This window comes from Cervus canadensis, chromosome 29, assembly GCF_019320065.1.
Source record: "Cervus canadensis isolate Bull #8, Minnesota chromosome 29, ASM1932006v1, whole genome shotgun sequence".
Taxonomy (NCBI): Eukaryota; Metazoa; Chordata; class Mammalia; order Artiodactyla; family Cervidae; genus Cervus; species Cervus canadensis.
This window is the reverse complement of record NC_057414.1, coordinates 38164905-38191558: the sequence shown is the minus strand read 5'-3', so window position 1 is coordinate 38191558 and position 26654 is coordinate 38164905. Positions and strand designations below refer to the sequence as shown.

The 26654-nt window shown below is 44.8% G+C and overlaps 1 long non-coding RNA gene and 1 other non-coding gene across 2 annotated transcripts; one reads left to right on the top strand and one right to left on the bottom strand.

Annotated features, from left to right (window-relative positions):
- Positions 1–1734: 1734 nt before the first annotated feature.
- Positions 1735–25291, top strand: LOC122430991. The gene is made up of 3 exons (XR_006266418.1): positions 1735–1877; positions 15981–16069; positions 25043–25291. It is a non-coding gene; the product is annotated as an uncharacterized LOC122430991 (long non-coding RNA).
- LOC122431529 lies at positions 4304–4410 on the bottom strand. Its single transcript, XR_006266546.1, has one exon. It is a non-coding gene; the product is annotated as a U6 spliceosomal RNA (small nuclear RNA).
- Positions 25292–26654: the final 1363 nt, after the last annotated feature.

Here is a 26654-nt window from a genome sequence, read left to right as displayed (position 1 = left end):
CAGTAGCCTCTCTCCCAACTATTATAGGAATCACAAGCTTGAGCTTTTTACAGTTTTATCGCCCAGGTGTGCAGCACTAGATATTATGGTTTATTTAGTCTTGTTCATTTTTTAAAAATATTTATTTATTTGGGGGCACCAGGTCTTAGTTGCAGCATGTGGAATCTTTGATTGCTGCACAAGAACTCTTAGTTGCGGCAAGTGGGATCTAGTTCCTTGACCAGGATTTGAACCCGGGCCTCCTGCACTGGGAGCACAGAGTCTTAGCCACTGAACCACCAGGGAAGTCCCAGTCTTGCTCATGTTTTAATTGGATGTGTCTTTTCAGTCTTTTAAAATTCTGGATATTATTATGAATGTTATTGTTATGAATGTTACCAGGTCCAAACTTGCATGTTCACTGCACGACAGGCCAACAAATCAAGGGATGAGTTGTTGGGGGGAAGGGAATAGCAACTTTATTCAGAAAGCCAGCAGACTGAGAAGATGGTAGTCTAGTGTCCCAGAGAACCATCTTCCCCAGGTTAGAATACAGACTTCTTTTATACTAAAAGGCATGGGGGCTCAAAGTACTGGTTCCAGCCAGACTGCAGAGGGAATATGTTCATTTCTTCTCTCCTGTGGCCACTCACAGGTGGGCCTGCTCAGGATGTTTCCTGCGAGCTAAAAAAGTGTATTTTAGCTTAAGGCTCTTTGCTTGGGAGGCAGGGTTCCCAGAGATGGGCCATTATGTATAATTTAAGCTTATAGGAAACCTTCCATTAGTGACTAACTTGTAATAGAATAAAAAGTTCTTTCCACACTAAGAATTACTTTGGGAGGATCAATTCACCTCCTCAGGCTGGTCATCCAAAGAATGACCCATTCTTTTTTTGTCCCACAGGTAAAAATACATGCCTTTAAAAACATGTCTTAATAAGTTGAAATATGTGTCTGCTTTCCTTCTTCCTACAAGGCTTCTCTTCTCCGTTTGCTCTGGCATTTGAATGTGTCACAGACAAGTGAGTCAGTTGAGATGAGGTCTTCAATTTACTTAAACCAGACGTGCGTCACCCCTCCTCTGGAGAGGGAGCGGGAAGTGCCCATTTCATACCTCACGTAGGACACCCTGGCTGAAATAACCTCAAAACATGCCCTGCCTTCCCTGAGGGTCTGTTTTTTTAATTTTTGGAAGTCTAGTTGATTTATAATGTTGTGTTAATTGCTGCTGTACAGTGAAGTGATTCAGTTATACACAAACACACATATATATAAACATTCTTTTTTATATTCTTTTCTATGGTGACTTATCATGGGATACTGAGTACAGTTCTCTGTGCTATACCGTAGGACCTTGTTTATCAGCACGAAAACAGGTCTGCTTGGAGGTTCAAACAAGGTGATGAAAGTGAAAGTGAAAGTTGCTCAGTCGTGCCCGACTCTTTGCGACCCCATGGACTATATAGTCCATGGAATTTTCAGGCTAGCATACTGGAGTGGGTAGCTGTTGCCTTCTCCAGGGGATCTTCCCAACCCTGGGACGGAACCCAGGTCTCCCACATTGCAGGCGGATTCTTTGCCAAGTGCTTCAAATCCCTTTAACAGTGGAAGCACTGACCAGGGGCTAGTGGTGTTTTTATGTATTTCTTTCTTACAGACCAGGAGCACAGGAAATGGCTCATCCTCACGCCTGGCTGTTGCCGCATGTTCTGGGACCGGAACCGGATCCTGACCCCCCTCTGGGGTAAGGCCTGCCTGACTGCATGCTTAGCTGGGTCTCATGTCTCGCAGCTCCTTCAACTAAAAGCAGTTTAACTGGGATGCAACATGGGAATCTCCATATAGCCAGGCCTCCTCTTCATCAGTTATCAACATTTTGGTTTGAGAAGTTGTAGAAGGTAAGGTGGACAGGACTTGGTGATTAATTGGGTGGTGGGGGAGGGGGTGGTGATGGAGAGGAAAAGAGAAGGGGGGAATCCAGAATGATCCTGGGCCTCTGGCCTGGTTTGGGGAGACAAGGGAAGAAGCTGAGCCAGCCTGGAGGGAGTCGATGGGCTGAGTGAACAGAGGCTCTCTGGAGCAGTGGCAGCGCTGTGCTGTTTGCAACACCCAACCTCCAAGTTCTTTACACTTGGACCTACTAAATGAATGACCAAGGACACTGGGTAGTGAGTTCCACGGACGGCTTGGCTTGCCTGAGGGCTGAGCTGGGGTGAGCTGGCAGTCTTTGCTTTCTTTCCTCTCTAATCCTTAAACCTTGGTTTGACCTTGTGAGAATGTCTGAAAATGAAAAATAACCAGCAGTTCCACCGCCCCCGCCCCCACAAAAAGAGAAGTTTTGCATGTGAACAGAAAGAAGCAAGAGAGTGTTCTAGAAAGCCTGGGCTGATGGTTCCACTTTCTCGGGAGCTGCCCAGACTCTGCCCCACGTGACCCTTTTCTGGGGATGAGAATTCAGCTCGATCTCAAAATGGCCCACATTCACTCTCCGCTGTGCCTGTCTTGGAGTACATTGAGGGTGCACAGTGGTGGGAACAGAAGTGTCCCAGGGCGGGTCACGCTGACCTGCAGAGGATCCGGGGTGGGGAGCAGACCCCTCCTCACGTTCCGGACCCAGCTTGTCTCACTTTTTAGGTCAGGATAACACTGCCTGGTCCTGCTTTGTGGAGGTTCCAGCTTGTCCACCACTGTTTGCCTCCAGGAACGGTATCACCCTGCGGGGCTGATCGTCATAATTCCATGTGACTGATCGCCATTCACGGAATTATGAGCCACACCAAGGGTGCCCTTGAGTCTGGCTCTATCGCCCCTGAGGTGTCCATGACTCTGAGACGCAGACCTGAGTCATCTTGTGTACATTTGTTACCCAGGAAGCCCTCCGAAGTGCCGGCCAGTCCGAGGCTGCCACAGTCTTTGTCTTCTAGCCAAAAAGCCAAACAAACACACTGCTCCCTCTCTGTTAAACTTCTACCCGCTTTCTAGACCCAGCACAGTCTTCAAAGAGGCCTCTCTTTGCACAGTAATGTATCCCATTAACTTGAAATCCTGGATATGCTGATCTGCGCACACGTGACACTCTACCTGGAGCCATGATCACGTTGTCTGGCAAGTTCAGCGCTGCGCCATCTCCCCAGCTGGATTTGGGGGACATGCTTCTTCCCTTCCCTCCAGAGGTGGCTGTGTAGAGTTCCCCAAGTTTGATTCTTTCAGAGGCAGTTCATCTGGTTTTATTCTGCCCCAAATATCGAGATGGAAATGTAAGGTAGCGAAGGTCCCCAGCACAATCCAGGATTTTTTTTTTTTTTAATTTTTTCAGTGGGTTTTGTCATACATTGATATGAATCAGCCATAGATTTACACGTATTCCCCATCCCGATCCCCCCTCCCACCTCCCTCTCCACCCGCTTCCTCTGGGTCTTCCCAGTGCACCAGGTCCGAGCACTTGTCTCATGCATCCCACCTGGGCCGGTGATCTGTTTCACCATAGATAATATAACATGCTGTTCTTTCGAAACATCCCACCCCTCACCTTCTTTCCCACAGAGTCAAAAAGTTGTTCTGTACATCTGTGCTCTTTTCTGTTCTTGCATTTCATATAGGGTTGCGTTACCATCTTTCTAAATTCCATATATATGTGTTAGTATGCCTGTTAATGTTCTTATCTTTCTGGCTTACTTCATTCTGTTATAATGGGCTCCAGTTCATCCACCTCATTAGAACTGCTCAAATGGAATTCTTTTTAACGGCTGAGTAATATTCCATGGTGTATAATGTACCACAGCTCCTTATCCATCAATCTTGCTGATGGGCATCTAGTTGCGTTCCCATGTCTTGCTATTATAAACAGTTGCTGCGAGAACATTGGGGTGCACGTGTCTTTTTCAATTCTGGTTTCCTCAGTGTGTATGCCCAGAAGTGGATTGCTGGGTCATATGGCAGTTCTATTTCCAGTTTTGTAAGAAATCTCCACACTGTTCTCCATAGCGGCTGTACTAGTTTGCATTCCCACCAACAGTGTAAGAGGGTTCCCTTTTCTCCACACCCTCTCCAGCATTTATTGCTTGTAGACTTTTGGATAGCAGCCATCCTGACTGGCGTGTAATGGTACCTCATTGTGGTTTTGATTTGCATTTCTCTGATAATGAGTGATGTTGAGCATCTTTTCATGTGTTTGTTAGCCATCTGTATGTCTTCTTTGGAGAAATGTCTGTTTAGTTCTTTGGCGCATTTTTTGATTGGGTCATTTATTTTTCTGGAATTGAGCTTCAAGAGTTGCTTGTATATTTTTGAGATTAATCCTTTGTCTGTTTCTTCATTTGCTATTAAAAATATGGAACGCTTCACGAATTTGCGTGTCATCCTTGCGCAGGGGCCATGCTAATCTTCTCTGTATCGTTCCAATTTTAGTATATGTGCTGCCGAAGCGAGCACCAATCCAGGGTTTTTGAGCTGACTTCAACATCAGTGATGCCCATGGGGATCATGAGGGTGGTCCAGGAGGCATGTGCTGCCGCCTGGGGTATGTGTGACCCCAGGGTCAACCTGCTCCCATAGTCACATTTTGATTACTAAGACTTTCAATATTTAAGCACTTCAGGCTCAATGAACTCAAATCTCCTCTCTATGCCATTGAAAAAGCAATGGCTTGGTCTTGGAGGGAGTAGGTGGAAGTGAGCAAGGAGGGTTGTCTTCTTCCTCACACCCTTTTGCTCTTGTATTTTCCTCTTCTTAATTGGAACATAGTTGATTTACGATGCTGTGTTAGTTTCAGGTGTATAGCAAAGTGACTCAGTTATATGTCTATATCTATATATCTATTCTTCTCCATTATAGGCTATTACAAGATATAGAATATAGTTCCCTGTGCTATACAGTAGGTCCTTGTTTCTTGTACTTATTTTTTTTTGTGTGTGTGTTAAAAATGGAACCAGGGAGAGGAAATTCAATATTTCTCTGACTGCCCATGGCAAGCCATCCTGTTTCTCTTTTTTGTAACAGTGCCCATCCACGGTTGCGGCTGCTTTTCTGTCTAGCTCTGGTCATTCCTCTTCTTTGAGCATCAACAGCCTGGTGCCTCTCCAGGGGGGCTCAGTTCTTGGTTCTTCAAAGGACCCTAAGAAACCTCTCTGCACTGTCCCCCACAGGACCAGCTGAGGCCCAGCCTCTTCCCTCCGGGCCTCCCCTAGTTGGGCTCAGTGCTGCTCAAAGCCTCCAGGCTGAAGGACAGGGTGTTTTCCTTTATGGCCAATGTGTCACAGATCACTCATCCCATTGTTGTTCAGTGGCTCAACTGTGTCCAACTCTTTGCGACCCCATGGACTATAGCACGCCAGAGTTCCCTGTCCTTCACCATCTCTCAGAGTTTGCTCAAACTCATGTCCATTGAGTCGGTGAGGCCATCTAACCATCTCATCCTCTGTCACCCCCTTTTCCTCCTGGCTTCAATCTTTCCCAGCATCAGGGTCTTTTCCAATGAGTCGGCTCTTCGCATCAGGTGGCCAAAGTATTGGAGCTTCAGTTTCAGCATCAGTCCTTCCAAGGAATATTCAGGGTCGATTTCCTTTAGGATTGACTACTTCCATAAAATACATTAAAAAGTCCTAGGGAAGGGTGGCAGAGTATGCCATTCTAAAATATGCTGCTTTGGGACTTCCCTTGTGGTACAGTGGATAAGAATTTGCCTGCCAATGCAGGGGACATGGGTTCAGTCCCTGAAACAGAATGATTCTGCATGCTGAGGAGCAACCAAGCCCCTGTGACAAAACTACTGAGCCTGAGATCTAGAGCAGGTGCTCTGCAACAAGAGAAGCCATTACAATGAGAAGCCCATGAACTGCAATGAAGAGTAGTCTCTGCACGCCACAACTAGAGAGAGCCTGTGGGCAGCAACAAAGATCCAGAGCAACACCCCCTCCACAAAAAACAATTTGGCTTTGGCATAAAGATTAGTTTAAGCTAAATACATTTTTAACAAAGTAGGTGCAAGAAGGGTATTCTGATTCTCCCCTTTTTCTCCCTAAAAGCAGGAGATAAACCCCCAGATGGAAGATGCCTTCCCTATACTGGGAGAAAAGTAATATTGTTATTATCAGGGCCAGGGAGTTGAACCCAGGAGAACTCTGTACAAACAGACCTTGCTGAAATAATTCTCATCTTCCTTTAGCCTCCTTATGCTTTTGTTTCTTTTCTACAATTGCCTCTCTTTGTTCAACCTACGATAAAAACCATTAAGAGTTTATCCTTTTCTTTGGGTCTGCATTTTCTTACGAGGGCTCTTGTGTCATATAAGACTCGTTTTAAATAAAGGTGTGTGATTTTCTCTTGTTAATCTGTTTTATGTCAATTTAATCCTCAGGCCCAGCCAAAAACCCAAAAAGGGCAGAGGTAAAAATTGCCTCCCTTACACTAAGAATATCCAGAAAACGCAAGTCCTGTTTTGATTATTAGACTCAACGGTCAGAAAATTACTCTGATAAATTGCTATAAAACTTGCTTAAAAATTTCTCTTGCCTTCTGTACTTATTACTTCTTGTACCAGCCACACAGTTCAAGGATCAGCCCCTGTCACTGGAACACAGTGTGTATAGTCCTGATCTAACCCACACTGAAAGAATTTGCTGTGTTTTAATAAAACACATTCTTTACTATTGTGTGTGTGCTAATTGCTTAGTAGTGTCCGACTGTTTGCAACCCCATGGACTGTAGCCCACCAGGTTCCTCTGTCCATGGAATTCTCCAGCAAGAATACTGGAGTGGGTTGCCATTCCCTGCTTTAGGCTTTACCATTGTAAGTATTACCAATATCCTAATTTGTTGTTGTGTAGTTGCTAAATCATGTCTGACTCTTTTGCAGCCCCATAGCCCACCAGGCTCCTCTGTACGTGGGATCTCCCAGGCAAGAATACTGGAGTGGGTTGCCATTTCCTTTTCCAAGGGATCTTCCTCACCCAGGAATCGAACTCGCTTCTCCTGCATTGCCCTTAGGATTCTTTACCTCTGAGCCACCAGAGAAGCCCAATATCCTAATTAGTTTACAAACAAAAAAGAAAGCCCAGTATTTATCCTTTCAGTTTTCTCACCCTCTCCCCTGCAGGCCAGCACCCCTTCCTACTTCCTTTTCTCCTCCCTCTGCCTTTTCTTTTTCCAGTCCCAGTAGCCAACTAATTGGATAATTTGACCTTTTGTTGTGAGTTCATTTATCCCTGTGGGTGGCAGCTTCTCTGGTGGATCAGGCAGGAATGGAGTCAAGAACTCTGAATACAAGCAGTGCCTTGGGTCATATCTGGGGGCAGAGGTGCTGTAACAACCACTGATGCTATAGGTGAGATAAAAGGAACTAATCAGTTGGTTGCTCCCGGATTCCTCTTGACGGAGGTTCTGGCTCGGGCACCTCCACCTTTGCGCCTTCTGGCGCAGTGAGGTTCCAGAAGACACCTTCTTAGTATTTCAAGGAGCCCACATTCCTGTGGGCTCCAGTTCTGGCTCGGCCACTTTACCAAGCTGTCTTTCTCCCTGTGACCCAGCCTGTGGGCTCACCCTTGGGGTCCTTGGTTTCCTAATCACCCCAGTCAGGATCACAGCTGCTGGCGGTGGGTGCCAGACAATGGATTCAGCTCCACACTCTTGTTTCAGCATGCTCCCCCTGGCCTGTGATGGGCAGAATGACAAAAAAGATTTGAACATGAGAGTCCTCTGAAGTTCAGTGAGGAAACAGACTTTGGGTTTCACATTTATCACACAGGGTTATCACATTTATCACACTGAGGGTTATCACATTTATCATTACATCACATGAAGTGGAGCCAGATGTTTTGGGGGGCAGGGAGCAGCCAGGGAAGGTTTGTAGTGGGAACTGTGTTCCCTGGGTTAGAGGACTGCAGAGATGGGGTGTGGGACCTCCCTGGCGGTCCACTGGTTAATAACCTAATCCCTGGTGGGGGGACTAATATCCCACAGGTCAAAGGTCAACTGTTGAGTTTGAGCATCGAAAAAATTCCATGTGCGGCAACTAAGACCCAACACGACCAGAAAGAAATAAATAATTTTTTTAGAAAAATGAAATGGGGTATGGGATGTGCAAGGGGATAAGAGCAGGGTGGCTGGAGATGTTAGTGTGAAGTGTGGGTGTGTGGGTGTGAAGGAGGCGCATCCATGGGGCCCCTAACCGCACCCCCCTCCAACTCTCACAAGACTCCTGCAATCAGGTCCCTACCTTCTGGTCTCCCTTCCTCCTCTCTTGTCCCCTAAAAATCCACTCTCTGCAGCCAAAGCAATTCTTTTAAAATGTAGTTCAGGCTTGTCACAGCCCTGCTCCACTCCGTCCACTGGTTTTCGAATAAAATCCAAACTTGCCACCTAGCCTCAATGCCCGGTGCCAGACTCTCTAGCACCACCCTCCCGGGCACACTCTGACAGGTACCAGCCTAACAGTGGCACAGCTCAGCATCACCTGGACAGGGAGAGGAGATGCCGCAGTGGCCGATCCTCCAGCCCCAGAGGACCACAGGAAGGCCATTTTCTTTGTTCAGCAGGCTCTCATGGGCTCATTTGCTTGAGGGGGTGGGATTTCCATTTTCCACATGCTGAATATAAAACTAGGCAGCATTGGGGCTCCCCTGATGGCTCGGTGGCAAAGAATCTGCCTGCCAATGCAAGAGACAAGAGTTCGGTCCCTGATCCAGGAAGATCCCACATGCCACAGAACAGTGAAGCCCATGTGCCACAACTATTGAACCTGTGCTTTAGAGCCCAGGAGCTGCAACTACTGAGCCCACATGCCCTAGAGCCTGTGCCCTGCAACAAGAGAAGTAACTTCAATGAGAAGCCCAAACACTGCAGCTAGAGAAAAAACCTGGGCAGCAATGAAGATCGAGCACAGTCAAAAATAAATAAATAAAAAAAATCACACACACACACACAGACTGGCATTATCCAGTGAGGGTAAAAATGTGTGAACCCTACAACCAGCCATTACGTTCCTACAGAAATATTTATGTACATGTATGCGGATCTCAGAGAGCAGAGGGCAACAATAAACTATAGCCCACTGCCCAATCCTGCCCCCAGTCTAATTTTGTACAGCTCGTGAGCTAAGAACTATTTTACAGTTTTTAGAATGATTTTTCCTTTTTTCCATATTTTAAATTTTATTTCAAAATAAAGAAGAATGTTTGACAAAGACCATTGTTGTTTAATCACTAAGTCCTGTCCGACTCTGGGACAGCATGGACTGTAGCCCGCCAGGCTCCTCTGTCCATGGTATTCTCCAGGCAAGAATATTGGAGTGGGTTGCCATTTCCTTCTCCAAATAGAGACTATATTTGGCCACAAAATGTAAAATATTCCTTTACAGAAAAAATGTGCCAACCTCTGATTATAGGAACGCTCACACAGGATTGTTTGTAATAGCAGAAAACCAGAAACGTCTGAAATAGCCGTTATTTGTAGAACAGTATTCAGAGGTCCCCAACATTTTTGGCACGAGAGACCAATTTTGTGGGAGACAATTTTTCCACAGACCTGATGGGGGATGGTTTCAGGATGATTCAAGAGCAATATATTTATTGTGAGCTTTATTTCTATTATTATTACATCAGCCCCACCTCAGATCATCAGGCATTAGATCCTGGAGGTTGGGGACCGCCCCCCCACCGGCGCCCCAGAATAGATCGTTACATTTTAGTTTGTTCACATAAGGAGTATTACTCAGCAGTGGAAATGGTCACACATGTAACAATCTGGATAATTCTCACAAACCTTCAGTTCAGTTCAGTTCAGTCACTCAGTCGTGTCCGACTCTTTGCGACCCCATGAATCACAGCATGCCAGGCCTCCCTGTCCATCACCAACTCCTGGAGTTTACTCAAACCCATGTCCATTGAGGTGGTGATGCCATCCAACCATCTCATCCTCTGTCGTCCACTTCTCCTCCTGCCCCCAATCCCTCCCAGCATCAGGGCTTTTTCCAATGAGTCAACTCTTCGCATGAGGTGGCCAAAGTACTGGAGTTTCAGCTTCAGCATCAGTCCTTCCAATGAACACCCAGGACTGATCTCCTTCAGGATGGACTGGTTGGATCTCCTTGCAGTCCAAGGAATTCTCAAGAGTCTTCTCCAACACCACAGTTCAAAAGCATCAATTTTTCGGCACTCAGCTTTCTTCACAGTCCAACTCTCACATCCATACATGACCACTGGAAAAACCATAGCCTTGACCAGACGGACCTTTGTTGGCAAAGTAATGTCTCTGCTTTTTGATATGCTGTCTAGGTTGGTCATAACTTCCCTTCCAAGGAGTAAACGTCTTTTAATTTCATGGCTGCAGTCACCATCTACAGTGATTTTGGAGCCCAAAAAATAATATAAAACAAAACATTTATTTATCATTTAAAGTATAGGAGATAGAAAAAAAAATAAAGTATAGGAGATAGAAATTTAAAATATGGCGCTACAGAGAAAGTACAGCAAGGGAACAATGAAAGAAAAAAATCAAAGTACAAAAAAGCAAAGATTACCCCTTGTACTTTTTGCATAATGAATTAACTAATAAAGACTTAACAAAACAAATTTTAGCTAAGTACCCCGAAACCAGACGAGCTACTTATGGACAATTTACCAAGAACCAACTCATCTATGTGGCAAAATAGTGAGAAGATTTATAAGTAGAGGTGATACACCTAACAAGCCTGGTGATAGCTGGTTGTCCAGAAAATGAATATTAGTTCAGCTTTAAAAATACCAAAAAATCGAAATAAATCCCACTGTATTTTTAAAAGTTAGTCTAAAAAGGTACAGCCTTTAAGAAACAGATAGAGAGTAAGATTTAACAACACCATAGTAGGCCTAAAAGCAGCCACCAATTAAGAAAGTGTTAAAGCTCAACAAAAAATTAATATTAATCCCAGTAATAAGTAATCAACTCCTAGCCCCAATACTGGACTAATCTATTAAAAAATAGAAGTAATAATGTTAATATGAGTAACAAGAAGCACCTTCTCCTTGCATGAGTTTAAGTCAGTATCTGATAATTACCCTGACCATTAACAGTAAATAGAAACAACCCAACAATAAACAATTTATTAAACACAAACCTCAGGGAGCAAATAAAATAGGACACACAAAAAATAGAGACAGATTCCATTCACATCAAGATAAAAAGCAATCAAAATTGGGTATCACATGGAAACATATACATTACCATATGTAAAATAGACAGCCGGTGGGAATTCGCTGCGTGATACAGGGAGCTCGACCCAATGCTCTGTGACAAGCTGGGGGGTGGGGTGGGAGACGGGAGGAAGGCTCAAGAGAGAGGGACATAGGTATACCTATGGCTGATTCATGCTGATGGATGGCAGAAACCAGCACAATATTATAAACAATTATCCTCCAATTTAAAAAAAAAAGCAAACTAATTTAAGAATGCACATATGGATGATAATCTATTAAGAAAAGTAAGAGTTTTTTTTTTTTCTTTAAGTAAAATCTGTGGTTATATCTAGGGCTGAGAGAGGAGGTGGTGATCAGGAAGGGCACATGTAAGTTTCTGGGGTGTTGAGTGATGCTTTATTTGCTTCCCTTGGTGGTAGTTCTGTGGGTTTTCCTCAAATAACTAATCTTAGTTTGTGTATCTACGTTTTATGGGCTTCCCAGGTGGCGGATTGGTAATGAATCCACCTCCCAGTGCCAGAGCCTCCAAAGACGTGGTTTCGATCCCTGGGTGGGGAAGATCCCCTGGAGTAGGAAACGGCAACCCACTCCAGTATTCTTGCCTGGACAATTCCGTGGACAGAGGAGCCTGGCGGGCTACTGTCCATGGTGTTGCAAAGAATCTTGCTATGTAAGATTGTACTGGTTAGCTGTTGCAATCATGGTGTGTAACAAATCACCCCAACATTCAGTGGCTGAAGACCACAATCCTTTAATCTCACAGCCCTGGGTCCTGAGGGTCAGTGGCTCTGATGCATCTGCAGTCATGGGGCCGCTCTGCTTCTGCCTTTAGGTCTGCACGTTAGCTGGGGCAGTTTCACTCTGTGTGTGTTCATTGTAGGCCCAGACTCAGGAGGCAGGGGAGGCTCCTTTCACAGCAATGCCAGAGACTCAACTAAGGCACAGTGCCACTTCTACCCTACTGGCCAAAGGAAGTCAAATGGCCAAGCCCAAAATCAAGGGGTGGGGTGAAGCCCACAGTGAAGCAGAGGGTGAAGGATTGGAGCCAGTCATGCAAGTATGTGTGTATTAGTTGCTAAGTTGTGTCCGACTCTTCACGACCCCATGGACTCTAGCCCACCAGGCTCCTCGGCCCATGGGAATCTCCAGGCAAGAATACCGGAGTGGGTTCCCAGTTCCTTCTCCAAATGCAAGTTTATCTCTCCCTATAAAAGCATTAGTTAGGAACTTCCTTGATGGTCCAGTGGCTAAGAAGACTCTGCACTCCCAATGCAGGGGGACCTGGGTTTGGTCGGGGAACTAGATCCCACATGCTCTAACTAAGAGTTTGCATACAGCAACTAAGAGTCCACATACCGCAGCAAAGATAGAAGACCCCTTGTGCTGCAACTAAGGCCCAGCACAGCCAAACAAATAAATATTAAAAAAATAAATAAAAGTATTAGTTTGGACAGAAATTGAGGCTACTTTGGGGCACCCAGTTAGAAGTTAGAAGTTCTAATCAGAAGCTCAGAAAGCTCTCAAATGCAGACTAAAACTTGACTCATCTGCATTTAGGTAGCAACCTCTGCCCCACCAGTGACTGTGTTGTCTGGGGACAGTGTCCCAGGGTGAAGCAAGAGCAACATGTGAGCTGAGCTCAAGACAATCCGGTATGGGGCTATGTATGTGTAAAATATACAGGGAGCAGCAGAGGGGCCGGAGGAGGAAGCTGAGAAAGGAGAGATCTGAAATTGAACAAAGCAAATGGCACAGACAGTGTTGAGCAGGTAACAGTGTGCTGGGCTTCTGCTCTTAGAGGACCACGTCAGAGAAAGGAATTTGGTGGCTCTGTAGGGACCAGAGCCCATCTTCAGTGGGTTGAGGCAACTGGAGAGGAAACAGGGCTGTTCTTTCAACCAGTGTGGCTACCGAGCAGCAGTTCTCAACCTTCTCCCTACTCTACCCTTCGCCGGCTCTTGCCCTGTTGGCTCAGACAGTAAAGAATCTGCCTGCAAAGCAGGAGACCTTGGGTCGGGAAGATCCTTTGGAGAAGGGAACCGTAACCCACTCCAGTATTCTCGCCTGGAGAATCCTTGGACAGAGGTGCCTGGTGGGCTACCAGTCCATGGGGTGGCAAAGAGTAGGATGCTATTTAGCGACTAACACACAGCCTACATACACTAGACTAGTACTTCCCACTGTCATCAGTAGCTCATTCACCCCCGGGTGACTTTCAATGGTCCTCACCTTCCTCCAAACCCGTTTTAAGAAACATTGCTATAAAAACAAGACAGAGGGACGATGACTAAGAAAAGATGCTGCACCCAGAGAGGATATCATATGACTGATAAATAGAAGAGCTTGAGTTTCTGCCCTGCCCAAAGGTGACTCCACGGTCAGTGTCCTTGCAGAATTTATTATCTATAGGGGAAGTGACCTGTGAAGGCCCCACAGCAATCCAAGACAGGGCCCCAGGAGTGCTGAGTACCCTCCCCTGCTATTTGCAGTGCTGGCATTGAAGAAGCAGCAAGGAGGGGGCAGTTTACAAAGGAGGAAGCCTTCAGGGAGTGGGCTGAGGTGGAAGATGGATGGGGGAGGGAGAGTGGGGAGCAGAGGGGCACGTGGAGTTAGTCTAGGCAGGAAGGGTGTGGGGGAGAAGGCAGCAGATGGGGCCGGAAATGAAATCTGGGGCTCCATACAGAGCATTTCCAAACGCAAAGGGTATTCAGGCATACACTCTGTAGGCAATGGGGAGCCACTGTGGGTTTTTGAGGAGGGGAGTGGATGATCAAATTCACATCTTACTGGTAGCACCAGAAAGAATGAATCGACTGTCCGGAAACAAAGAGGGATTACAGGGGGCTATTGCAAGGGAGACAGAAACAAGGTAAATGTCTGGGCATGAAGTGTGACTCAGGAATCTTCCAAGTGAGCATCTCTTGTCCTCTCTGGCACGGTGCTGGGCTGTCCTTCCCCTGGAGGGTAGTGGGTTCAGCTAATATAAAGTCCTCCTCTTCCTGGGTCTCCCATGACATCAAGAAGACTGGTCACAGGACTTCCCTGGGGGTCCAGTGGTTAAGAATCCACCTTGTAAGGCAGGGGATATGGGTCCGACCCCAGGTTGGAGAATTAAGACGCTTTGGGGCAACTAAGCTTGCGTGCCACAACTACTGAGGCCGCGTGCCACAACTACTGAGGCCACATGCCACAGCTAAGACCTGATGCAGCCAAATACATAAACTGAATGAATGAATTTTTTAAAAAATGAAAAGATGACCGGTCAGGGCCGAGAGCCAGTGTGACCAGGGAGGATGGAAGCCCATGTTCTGAAGGAGCAGAAATCTGCCATCTTCCTGATGTGACTCACTTTTACCAAGAGGAGTCATCTTCAAGGCTCTCAACCAAGTTGGGTAAATCTCTAAATGAACCCTGGCACACCTGCCAGATACAACAATAGAACCCTTTCTCCAGAACAGGGCTGGTTTAAAATATCTGTCTAGGTGACCCAGTTATTAACCTTCAAGATGAACCATGACCTCTGACACTGGGGAAAGTGAAAAGTCGCTCAGTTGTGTCCAACTCTTTGCGACCCCGTGGACTCTATAGTCCATGGACTTCTCCAGGCCAGAATACTGGAGTGGGTAGCCTTTCCCTTCTCCAGGGGATCTTCCAAACTCAGGGACTGAACCCAGCTCTCCTGCATTGCAAGCGGATTCTTTACCAGCTGAACCACAAGGGAAGGCCTGACACTGGGGGGTCCCATTCAAATGATACCTCCTAGCTCAGCTTTTGTTTTTGTTTTACCAAGAAATACTAAAAATATCAAACTATGCATCTTGATTGGGGGGTTCCGGTAACATGGGTTTCCTATTTGTATTAATAAAAAAATGTGGACGCATGGTAGCCAAACTAGAGCCTCTTGCTTTAATAATAAGTCTGGGCTCTGGTGGAGTTTGGAGTCTGCTTTGGCTCTGCTCAGTGGGGTCTGCAGCAGTCACGAGTTGCATTGGAGTCCTGACTCGCTGGGATTCCCGGGCAAGTGACTTTCTCTCTCTGTGCTTCCGTTTCCAAACCTGAAACGTGTCAGTGATGATGGAACCTAACTCACAGGTTGCTGGGAAGATTAAATGAGTTAATATAAGTGAAGTGTTTAGAAGAGTGTCTGGCACCCAGAGAGTGCCCCCAAAGTATTAGCTATCATGTTGTTGAAAGTGTGAAAGTGAAAGTGTTAGTTGCTCAGTTCTGTTTGACTCTTTGCGATCCCGTGAACTGTAGCCCCCCAGGCTCCTCTGTCCATGGGATTCTCGAGGCAGGAATACTGGAGAGGGTTGCTGTTCCCTTCTCCAGGGGATCTTCCCCACCCAGGAAGTGAACCTGGGTCTCCTGCACTGCAGGCAGATTCTTTATCATCTGAGCCACTATGTGGAGGCTGTAGATAATCCATGCGTGGAGGCAATCCATGTGTCTATCATGGATGAACAAATAAACAAAATGTGGTCCATACATACAATGGAACATTATTCAGCCTGAAGTCAGTTCTAAAGGAAATCAACCCTAAATATTCATTGGAAAGACTGATGCTGAAGCTGAAGTTCCAATACTTTGGCCACTTGATTCGAAGAGCTGACTCATTGGAAAAGACCCTGATGCTGGGAAAGATTGAACACAAGAGGAGAAGGGGGCGGCAGAGCATAAGATGGTTAGATAGCATCACCGATTCAATGGACATGAATCTGAGCAAACTCCAGGAGATAGTGAAGGACAGGGAAGCCTGGTGTGCTGCAGTTCACGGGGTTGCAAAGAGTCAGACACAACTTGGCGACTGAACAACAACAATTTTTCCTTTAAAAGGATGGAAATTCTGACACACGCAGCAGTGAGGATGAACCTGAAAGACATTATGCGAAGTGAAACAACCTGATCACAAACGGACCAATACGGTATGATTCCACTTAGGTATGGTACATAGAGCAGTCGGATTCATAGAGACAGAAAGAATAGTGGTTGTCAAGGACTGGGGAGGAGGCAGAACAGGGACTTGTTTAATGGGGGGAGGGGGTAGAGTTTCAGTTTGGGAAGACGGAAAAACCTCTGAGATGGACAGTGGTGATGGTTTCACAACAGTGTGAAGGTTCTTAATGCTACAGAACAGCATATTTAAAAACAGTGAAAATAATACATTTTATGTTATGCCTATTTCACAACTTTATGAAAATAAAAATATATATGAGCTATTGTTATCTCTAGTCTCAGAAACAGACGTGGCGATTCCTGTCTGCCCTGTGACTGGCAGACAAGGGCTCAAATTTTGCTCCCCCCAAACCCCTTGGTTATAGTAAGTTATCTTCCCCTTTAAATCCAACCCGATCTTTGTCATAGGCTAGGAGAACTATAGGCTTCATGGCTAGGGCTTCCCTGGTGGCTCAGACCGTAAAGAATCTGCCTGCAATGTGGGAGACCTGGGTTTGATCCCTGGGTTGGGAAGATCCCTTGCAGAAGGAAATGTCAGCCCACTCCAGTATTCTGGCCTGGAGAATCCCATGGACGGAGGAGCCTGGTGGGCTACAGTCCATGGGGTCGCAAAGACTCAGACACGGCTGAGCGACTAAGCACAGGAGAACTATGGAACAAAGAGCCTCGATGGTGGAATCCAGGAAACCTGGAGGAAACAGACTGAAAGCTGTAAGCAGAGGGGCAGGTAGATTCCTCTGGAGCTCTCGCCGCAGCTCCCGGTTCGCACCATCCTGACCCCATCTGCTACCGCATCAGAGAAGGAAGTATCCCCACGAGCTGGATGGCCGGTACAGAGCTATGGAAATGGGTCCTGGTGGTATCTCCTCCAATTAGCACCAAAAGAATGGAGGATCTGGGAGGAGCGAGGCTACAGCTCAGGTGACTGTCGAGTTTGAAGGCTCCTGGGTCCCATTTGTACCCTCAGCAAAGCTGTTTTCCTCGGGACCCCGGGAGGTGAGGGCCAGAGCATCTGTGCCTTGGACGTCTGATTTTCACTTACAGTGTGGTCCAGGGCAAGGGCCCGGCATCAGTCTCCACAGAAGGAATCCTTTATTGTGCTTAATTTAATGCATCTTTTCTGAATATGTCCCCTAAGCAGGACTTAAATGCAAGCCACATGCTCTGAAAGAGACAGCAAACTAGCGAATGTAACAAAAAAGAAGTCAACTCATAGAGAATAAAGTGCTGGTTACCAGTGGATGGGAGGGACAATCTAGGGGATTAAGAGGTACAAATTATTAGGTATAAAATAAGCTACGAAGATATATTGTACAACACAGGAAATATAGTCAATATTCTATTATAACTATAAACGGAGTATAACCTTGAAGAATTATGAGTCACTATATTGTACATCTGTAGCTTAGATAATATTGTACAGCAACTATGCTTCAGGAAAGAAAAAAAAAACAGCTGCCTGTGGGGACTACTTTGGGGAGCTTAACGAATACTGATTCCCGCGCTCAAATCCCAGAAGTTCTGGTTTCACTGGGAAGGTGAAACCCAGGCATTGTGCTCAGTCACTCAGTCGTGTCTGACTCTTTGCAGCCCCGTAGACTGTAGCCCACCAGGCTCCTCTGTCCATGGGATTCTTGTCCATGGCAAAGACACTGGAGTGCGTAACCATTCCCTTCGCCACGAGATCTTCCCAACTCAGGGATCGAACCCGAGTCTCTTGCATTTCCTGCATCGGCAGGCAGATTCTTTACCATTAGCGCCACCTGGGAAGCCCAACCCAGGCACTGGGATTTTTAAAAACTCTCCAGGTGATTCTAAGATGCAACTAAGGTTGAATACTCTCCAGTTCAAACAGTAAGACTATGATCTCAGTGAATGAGGAAGGAGCTGCGGCAGCAGCACATTAGAAAAAAATCCAGGGAAACTCAGGTACCACTGAGTGAAGGTTTCACGAGGGAGGACCATCGATGGGCCATATTCCACTATTCCTTTTTTAAAAACATTTATTTTTATTTATTTGGCTGTGCCAGGTTTTAGTTGCGGAATCTTCTATCTTCATTGCAGCATGCAGGATCTTAAGTTGTGGCATGCAGGCTCTTATTTGTGGCGTGTGGGATCTAGTTCCCTGACCAGGGATTGAACCCAGGCCCCGTGCATTGGGAGCATGGAGTCTTAGCCACTGGACTTCCTGGGAAGTCCTTCCTATTCTGCTGTTTCAGGTTGTCAGAAGCCATTAACCTGAAGCTGGTTTGGTCTGTGCACACACAGCAACGTGAAGATCTTGCTTTCTGCACTGAAAACATCATTTCGTAAAATGTAAATAAATTCCCCCAAATGGTCACTTTTCTGCCAGTCATGGTGTCTGGGCTTTTCCCTTTGGCTTGTACTGTAACTGCTGAGAGAGGTGTGGTCAAAACACACCCACATCCTGTGGGTATCTGCTGAGTTCAGCTTTCTTGATGTCATAACAGAACTGTCTGATGAATTTCTTCACGGGGTGAAGTCTGCTGTCTCTTCTGTTTTGAAATCCACAAGTGGCAAGACTCTGACTCACTCCCCTTAACCTATGGAGTTCTACTGCTTCCTGGGTTACAAACCCTGCGGCCACGGGAATTTCTGGAATGGGTGAAAGCTACCAGGTTTAACTGCAAGGGCCTTGAGTTCAAGTTCCAACTCTCCCACCATTGTCGGGGGAGGCGGGGGGACTTTATGTGGACAAGTAGGTGACATTTCTGAGCTTCGAGATGCTTTTAGGGAAGGAGAGGTATAAATATAAAACCTGGTGAACCCTAATTCAGACCTTTGAGGGGAGGATGGGAAGATTTCTCTCAGTTTGTGGGCGACTCTGACACCAACTAGCTTTTGTTCAGTCATTCAAGAGATATTTGCTTGGACTTTCCTGGTGGTCCAGTGGCTAAGACTCTGAGCTCCCATTGTAGGAGTTTGATCCCTGTTTGGGGAACTGGATCTTATGTGCCACATGTAAAGATCCTGTGTGTCACAATAAGACTTGGCACAGTCAAATAAATAAGTAAAAATAAATATTTTTACAAAAGACTTAATCACTGCCAGAAACTGTTCTAGGCTCCTAAAAAGAATGGTTGGTGGGGGGAAGCTTTATCTTTTAGAACAAATAAATGTTTACAACAAAATTGAGAGGAAGGTGCAGAGATTTCCATGCATTCCCCTCCCTTCATATGCATTGGTTTCCCTGTTGTCAACATCACTCACCAGAATAGTACATTTCTTACCAAAGATGAACCTACACTGATACATCATAATCACCCAAAGTCCATAGTTTACCTTAGGGTTCAGTCTTGATGATACATATTCTATGGGATTAGACAAATGCGTAATGACATGCATCCATCATTACAGCATCACATAGAGTATCCTCACTGTTCTAAAATTTCTCTGTGCTCTGTATTCATTTCCATTATACTCTCCCAACCCTAGGCAATCACTGATCTATTTATTGTCTCCATAGTTTTGCCTTTTCCAAAATGTCATAAAGTTGGAATCACACAGTATGTAGCCTTTTCATATTTGCTTCTTTCACTTAGTAAAATATATTTAAGTTTCCTCCATGTCTTGTCATGGCTTGATAGCTCGTTCCTTTTTAATCTAAATAATATTCCATTGTTTGGAATATAGTATATTCACTCACCTGCTGAAGGATATCTTTGTAGCTTCCAAGTTCTGGCAATTATGAATAAAGCTGCTATAAACATCCTGTGCAGATTTTTGCGTGAACATGTTATCAACCTCTGGGATAAATACCAAGGAGCAGATTGCTGGATCTTATGGTAAAGTATGTTAGTTGTGTTCAGTTCATTTCAGTCGCTCAGTCGTGTCTGACTCTTTGCGACCCCACGGACTGCAGCATGCCAGGCTTCCCTGTCCATCACCAACTCCCGCAGCTTGCTCAAACTCATGTCCATTGAGTCAGTGACACCATCCAACTATTGCATTCTCTGTCATCCCCTTTTCGTTCTGTCCTCAATCTTTCCCAGCATCAGGGTCTTTTCCAATGAGTCCGTTCTTCTCATCAGGTGGCCGAAGTATTGGAGTTTCAGCTTCAGCATCAGTCCTTCCAATGAATATTCAGGACTGATTTCCTTTAGGATGGACTGGTTTGATCTCCTTGCAGTCCAAGGGACTCTCAAGAGTCTTCTCCAACACCACAGTTTGAAAGCATCAGTTATTCTGTGTTCACCTTTCTTTATAGTCCAACTCTCACATCCATACATGACTACTGGGAAAACCATAGCTTTGACTATACGGACTTCTGTTGGCAAACTAATGTCTCTGCTCTTCAATATGCTGTCTAGGTTGGTCATAGATTTTCTTCCAAGGAGCAAGCATCTTTTCATTTCGTGGCTGAAGTCACCATCTGCAGTGATTTTGGAGCCCCCCAAAATAAAGTCTGTCACTGTTTCCATTGTTTCCCCATCTATTTGCCATGAAGTGATGGGACCAGATGCCATGATCTTCATTTTCTGAATGTTAAGTTTTAAGCCAGCTTTTTCACTCTCCTCTTTCAAGACTCTTTAGTTCTTCTTCGGTTTCTGCCTTAGGTGTGGTGTCATCTGCATGTCTGAGGTTATTGATGTTTCTCCTGGCAATCTTGATTCCAGTTGTGCTTCATCCAGCCTGGAATTTTGCATTATATACTCTGCATATAAGTTAAATAAGCAGGGTGACAATATACAGCCTTGACATATTCCTTTCCCAATTTGGAACCAGTCTGTTGTTCCATGTCTGGTTCTAACTGTTGCTTCTTGACCTGCACACAGATTTCTCAGCAGGCAGGTAAGGCAGTCTGGTATTCCCATCTCTTGAAGAATTTTCCACAGTTTGTTGTGATCCACACAGTCAAAGGCTTTGGTGTAATCAGTAAAACAGAAATATATGTTTTTTTGGTACTCTCCTGCTTTCTTGATGATCCAATGGATCTTGGCAATTTGATCTCTGGTTCCTCTGCCTCTTCTAAATCCAGCTTGAGCATCTGGAAGTTCATGGTTCATGTACTGTTGAAGCCTGGCTAGGAGAATTTTGAGCATTACTTTGCTAGCATGTGAGATGAATGCAATTGTGTGGTAGTTTGAACACTCTCTGGCATTGCCTTTCTTTGGGATTGGAATGAAAACTGACCTTTTCCAGTCTTGTGGCCATTGCTGAGTTTTCCAAATTTCCTGGCATATTGAGTACAGCACCTTAACAGCATCATCTTTTTAGAATATGAAATAGCTCAACTGGAATTCCATCACCTTCACTAGCTTTGTTCATAGTGATGCTTCCTAAGGCCCATATGACTTCACATTCCGGGATGTCCAGCTCTAGGTGAGTGATCACACCATCGTGATTATCTGGGTCATGAAGATCTTTTTTGTTTAGTTCTTCTGTGTATTCTTGCCACCTTTTCTTAATATCTTCTGCTTCTGTTAGGTCTGTACCATTTCTGTCCTTTATTGAGCCCATCTTTGCATGAAATGTTCCCTTGGTATCTCTTATTTTCTTGAAGAGACCTCTAGTCTTTCCCATTTTATTGTTTTCCTCTATTTCTTTGCATTGATCACTGAGGAAGGCTTTCTTATCTTTCCTTGATATTCTTTGGAACTCTGCATTCAGATGGGTATATCTTTCTTTTTCTCCTTTGCCTTTTGCTTCTCTTCTTTTCTCAGCTGTTTCTCAGCTATTCGTTAATTGTGTTAGAAACTGCCACTGTCTTCCAAAATGGCTGCACCATTTTGCATTCCCACTGGCAATGAATGAGAGCTCCTATTGCCCCACATCCTCACCAGCATTTGGAGTTGTCAGTGTTCTGGATTTTGGTCATTCTGTTAGGTGTGTAGTAGTATCTTACTTTGTTTTAATTTACATTTCCCTGATGACATATGATGTGGAGTTTTTGGTATGCTAGTTCGTCATCTGTATATTTTCTTTGGTGAGATACCTGTTAAGGCCTTAGCCTATTTTATTTATTTATTTATTTATTTTTTTTTTATTTATTAGGCCTTAGCCTATTTTTTAATGAAGTTTTTGTTTTCCTATGGTTGAGTTTTAAAGGTTCTTTGTATATTTTGGATAATAGTCCTTTTTTTAAAGACATTTTTGATGTGAGCCATTTTAAAATTCTTTATTGAATTTGTTACAATATTGCTTCTGTTTCACGTTGAGGTTTTTTGGCCTTGAGACATGTAGGATCTTAGCTCTTTGACCGGGGATCGAACGCTGGCCCTCGGCAGTGAGAGCGTGGAGTCCTAACCACTGGACCGCCAGGGAATTCTCTCCGGTTTTATTGAGCTATATAGTTGACGTACGGCATTGTATAAGTTTAAAGACATTTAAACTTTGGCATTTGACTTATGGCATTTAAAGTTTATAATGATTTTTTAAAAAACTTACTATTCTTAATCATTTTATCATTTTTGTGAGTACAATTTAGTGCCATTACGAACATTAACGTTGTTGTGCAATCACACCATTATCTCCAGAACTTTTTAATCTTCCTAAACTGATACTCTACCCATTAAATACTAACTGCCCCTTGCTCCCTGCCCCCAGCCCCTGGAAGCCAGTATTGGACAATACTCTCTGTCTCTATGGATTTGACTACTAGAGATCTCCTGTAAGTAGAATCAGACAGTATTTGTCCTTTGTGCCTGGCTTACTTTACTTAGCATAATGTATTCAGAGTTCGTGTGTGTGGTAGCATACAACATAATGATTTGACTTAGGTATATTGTTGAACTATTCTTCTTGATTAATTAGTAATAACAAACCCTTAGGGAGTGCTTACCGCAGGCCAGTTTCTGTGCTAAACACATGGTTTGCACTCCTGTTAGAAACAGTTGTATCCTTTTATCACAATTCCCATTCCCCTTACACAACCATCCTGACATGTTTTGTGTATGTCCTTGTTTGTGTTTTTGGAATTTCAGGTTGTTTTCTAGACATGTGTTTAAATTTATACTGATGTCAAATCTGCTTGTGTAAATTAGGGTAGGTGCACTTTTCCTTCCAGCCTATGTTGGTATGATCCATCTGTGTTGCTAGCCATACATCTCCATTGCTTCTTGCTGCCGTAGAGGACTCAGAGAGTGCAGCCACCGAGTTTCACCTGTCCACTGCCACACGGGAGGGCCTTGGATTGAGGCCTGCCCCCACCATCACCCCATCCACAGCCTTGCCCCCGCTATCAACCCTCTGCTATGATGAGCATCCTCATGAAGGTGTCCTTATGTCCCTGCATGAGAGACTTCAGGGTATATCTATATGTAAATTCCTAGGATTATTGATTATTAATAATTATTGATTATTGGTTATTATGGATTATTGATTATGTGGTATAGATACAGGTGGTCTGACTGAGGAAGGCTGCACCACCTACCCATGACCTCCAGTAATGTAGGAAGCTTATAGCCTCACATCCTAACCCATTTGGCACTCCTTAGCTTTTTAATTTTTGCCAAACATATGGCAAGTACTATCTCATCAGTTTAATTTGCAATTACCTTGTAACCAGTGAACGTCTCTACCTGTATTTGTCCCTTCGGTTTCTTACTCTGAAAATGGCCTGTTCCTCTTCTTGGCCCATTTTTCCCCTAGTTTCTTCTCTCTGTCTTGTTGATATGCAGGAGGTCCTGTATTATCTAGATACTAGTCACTTTTGGGCTTGAGGTATTGCAGTATCTTTTCCCAATCTGCTATGTGGTCATTATCTTCTTTTTAACTTTTTATTTTATATTGGGGCACAGCAGATTTACAATGTTGTGATAGTTTCAGGTGACAGCAAAGGGACTCAGCCATACACACACATGTATCCATTCTCCTCCTGGTCAATATCTTTGACCATTGTGTCCTTTGTTTTCCGGAAATCCTGTAGTTGGAGGGATCACGTTAATCTTGAGCCTTATGATTGTGCTTCTGGCATTTTTAAAGACGTCCTTCCCCTCTTGTCCGTAAAGACACTATTTACAGTTCTATTACCAGCAGAGTTTTGATTTCACAGGTAGGGCTGCAGCTCTTCTGCACACTGGCTCTGTAAGTGATGACTATTGGGGATCCAGTTGGGTTTGCCTTTGCTTACTCTACTCGCTGGATCTTTATAACAGCTCACTGAGGGAGGGGAGGAAACTGGGGGCAAAGGTCAAAATGCTGGCAGGTGGCAGATTCCAAATCTGATTTTGTTTCTTCAAGTGTCAGGTGGCCCTACCATATTACGGATTTCCGGGGCTAGGGTGCAATGAAGCCTGAGGCTCAGCACACATTTAGATATACGTATAGGTACATATAGATATCCCCTGAAGTCTCTCATTTGGGGACCTAGAATTATTATTATTCCCCACTTGATGGACAGATGAGGCCCTCGGTTTCCTGTCTTGGACCTAGCTCAATCAGAAATGGCAACAAACCCTCAGGAAGGGCCACACTCAAACCCCCAGCTTCAATTGGAAGCCCGTTCCCATCTCTCTGACCCCTGCACCACATAGCCACACATGTCCACTCCAAAGTAACCTCTCCTCCCTTTACCTAGGACCTCCTACTTCCTGTCCTCATATTTTGTTCTTATGAACGCTAAGCAGTCATAATCACTGAGAAATAGAGAGTACTTTCCATGTGCCAGGCACTGCTCTAAGCACTTAACATGTAGACGTTCATTTACTATTCACAACAACCCTATGAGGTGGGTGTTATCAATGTACCCATTTTACAGATAAAAAAATTGAGGCCACAGTTCTCAGTGTGAAGTAGCAAAGCAGGGATATGAACCCAGGCCACCAAGCATAGAGCCTGAATTCCAACCACTGTGTCACATGTCTCTTGTAATACCATACCCTCCTATCCAGATTGGGTAAAACTCTATAAAATACAGGTAACAGGACAAGGTTCTGACTTTTTTTTTTAATTAAGAATATTTTTTTGGACTTCTCTTGTAGGCCAGTGGTTAAGAATCTGCCTGCCAATGCAGAGGACGTGGGTTCAGTACCTAGTCCGAGACGATTCCACATGCTGCAGAGCAACTAAACTCATGCACCATACCTACCGAAGCCCTCACGCTCAAAAACTCCCCAACAAGAGAAGTGATTGCAACGAGAAGTCCACTCACTGCAACTAGAGAAAGTCCTCCCGAAACAACAAAAACCCAGACGCAGCCAAAAATAAGTAAAGTAAAATAAAAATTTTTATTGAAGTATAGTTGATTTACAACGTTGTGTTAATTTCTGGCATAGAGTGATTCACTTATATTAATACATACATATATGTATATATAAGTGATATATATTCTTTTTCACATTCTTTTCCATTATAGCTTATTACCAGATACCAGACTATGGTTCCCTGTGCTATACAGTAAGATCTTGTTGTTTATCCATCCTATATATATAATAGTTTGGATCTGCTAACCCCAAACTCCCAATCCTCCTTGCCCCGCTCCCCTTCCCCCTTGGCAACCACAAGTCTGACTTTTAGTTTGAGCATCATTGTAACAATGATCTGGATTGTTGGTAAGAAGGTAGAATAAGGGGGCTGCCCTTGGCAAGGTTGAGTTTGCCTGGAGAATGGGGAGCTCAGGAGTCAGTAGATAATCTACTGCCATTTGACCTTCTAGCATTCAGAACTTCCTGGATTTGTCGTCATCACAGTGACGTGATGTGAGTGAAAGACCCTGAATGTCTTGATAAGGAAGCCCACCTGACTCGTAAGGGCTTTCTGTACACCAGAACGTTTTGTTAAGCCAGTGTTAACTAACTGTAGAGCTGCAGCTCCAGCCCAGCCACACAGCAGGGTGCTTATCTCTGTTTTTGGCAGAATCTCTTAGTCCCCTTTGTATAACCAAATCTGTGGGCTGCAGTATGAACGCTTCCAGGCCTGTGCTGGCTCGGTCCTGGCCTTTATTCTCCTCTCCCATGACCCATTGTTCTCCCATGACCCATACTTGGCTTTCTGCATTGTCATCTTGTTTTTACCCCGTCTTGGCTCTGTTCATCGTCGCCATGTTTTCCCCCATCCTTCACTCTTGCCTCCAGCTTTCATCTCTTCTCTCTACCTCTTTCTGTCTCACGTTCAGAATGACATCTTATCTACCTGTCCTTCCGCCCTTCTTTTTTCTCTATTCTTTTGTCCTAAACCCACATTGGAGCTGGTTCTGGGCAGTCACTTTTTCCTGCCCTGTCCCCACCTCCCTCCTCCATCCTGACTCCTGAGGCCCCCATTCTCTGGGCAAGCTCAGCCTTGCCAAGGGCAGCCCCATATTCTACCTTCTTACCAACAGTCCAGAGAACCAAGGGAGGAGGGCAGTTCGCCTGACTGCGATAGTGGCTCCAAATTGTCTTTTGGTCAGATTTGAATGTAATCAAAAAGATAGATCGGGCTGCTCCTTGCTGTGGTTCTAATCAATTTCTCTTCTGCAGAGAAGGTGACTGGTCATGAATCCTTACTGTTGTCACTTTCGTTTCCGGAGAACAATGTTCTTTACTCAGCTCTTCCAGTTAACCCCGACACTTCTACCCCTCCTGGCTGACCCCTGTTAGTCCTCCACCTGACGAT